Genomic DNA, 1,216 nt, shown 5'->3' with positions numbered 1-1,216 from the left:
GTTCAGTTCTAGTTCAGTTCTAGTTCAGTTCTAGTTCAGTTCTAGTTCAGTTCTAGTTCAGTTCTAGTTCAGTTCTAGTTCAGTTCTAGTTCAGTTCTAGTTTGGTTTCTGCTTGGAATAACCGCAAATACCGGGTACAAACTGTTGGTTGTGTATAAACGATTTGTCATTAGCTTAAACTATGTAAATATAAATAGTCTTACTGTATTTTTGATATTCACAATTTATGAGACTTAACGTAATAAAAACTTTTATTTAAAATGTGTTATACATGTTTTGTATTAAAAACAAAAATAATAAAGTAAAAAAATATGCACACTTTAAGTGAATCAAATAGGAGATTAATGCTGTAAAATATAGTAATAGTAGGGATATTCACGGTCTTAAGTAAACTATAAAAACAGTGTATTTCAAAAAAAGTATATATTTTTATTATACAAACTAATCCTTATGACATACTTAAAAAATAAACTCCTACCTTTTAAAGGTTGTGTTTAAAAACTATTCTTTTATACAAAGAAATTGTTATGTTCTCACAAATGTGCACAATAGTTGAGCAGCACTTTACATTTTATTGCTTCATATTTTATATGGATTCAGTGAATAGTATTTAGCAAGAGATTAAAATAGTTACATTTCACATTTTTCTTCATTTTCTTTTATTTACTCCATTTTTTTTCCTCCTTGCCAAGGATGTAAAGGAAAAAATTACGTACTTTTAAAAATATTTACATAAGCAATACTAATATGTTCATATTTTTAAGGTTACTTTGCAACTAATACTTTTTGTAAGAAAATTTCTTTAGAAAAAATTTAAAAGTATTTGTTTGACATCTAGTTAAAATTTTGTTTAAAAAAGTATTTTGAAAGGGATTAAGCAAAGATATGTATATTTAAAGAAAAAATTATGTAATTAAAAACATTTTTAAGAGATTAGTTTAAAGATATGTTAGAAATAAACAATATTTGGAAAAATCCAAATTAAACTTTAAATCTTCTAGTTCCAGGTTAGTTTTAGAACTAATCTGGAACAATTCTAGAGCTAATCAAGAACAATTCTAGTTTTAGTTCTAACCACTTCTAGTTTAGTTTTAGATCTAATTCAGTCCTAGTGCAATTCTAGTTCAGTTCTAGTTCAGTTCTAGTTCAGTTCTAGTTCAGTTCTAGTTCAGTTCTAGTTCAGTTCTAGTTCAGTTCTAGTTCAGTTCTAGTTCAG

Source organism: Lucilia cuprina, chromosome 3 (assembly GCF_022045245.1).
Source record: "Lucilia cuprina isolate Lc7/37 chromosome 3, ASM2204524v1, whole genome shotgun sequence".
Lineage (NCBI taxonomy): Eukaryota > Metazoa > Arthropoda > Insecta > Diptera > Calliphoridae > Lucilia > Lucilia cuprina.
The sequence above is the reverse complement of the archived record's forward strand: the minus strand, read 5'-3'. Positions refer to the sequence as shown.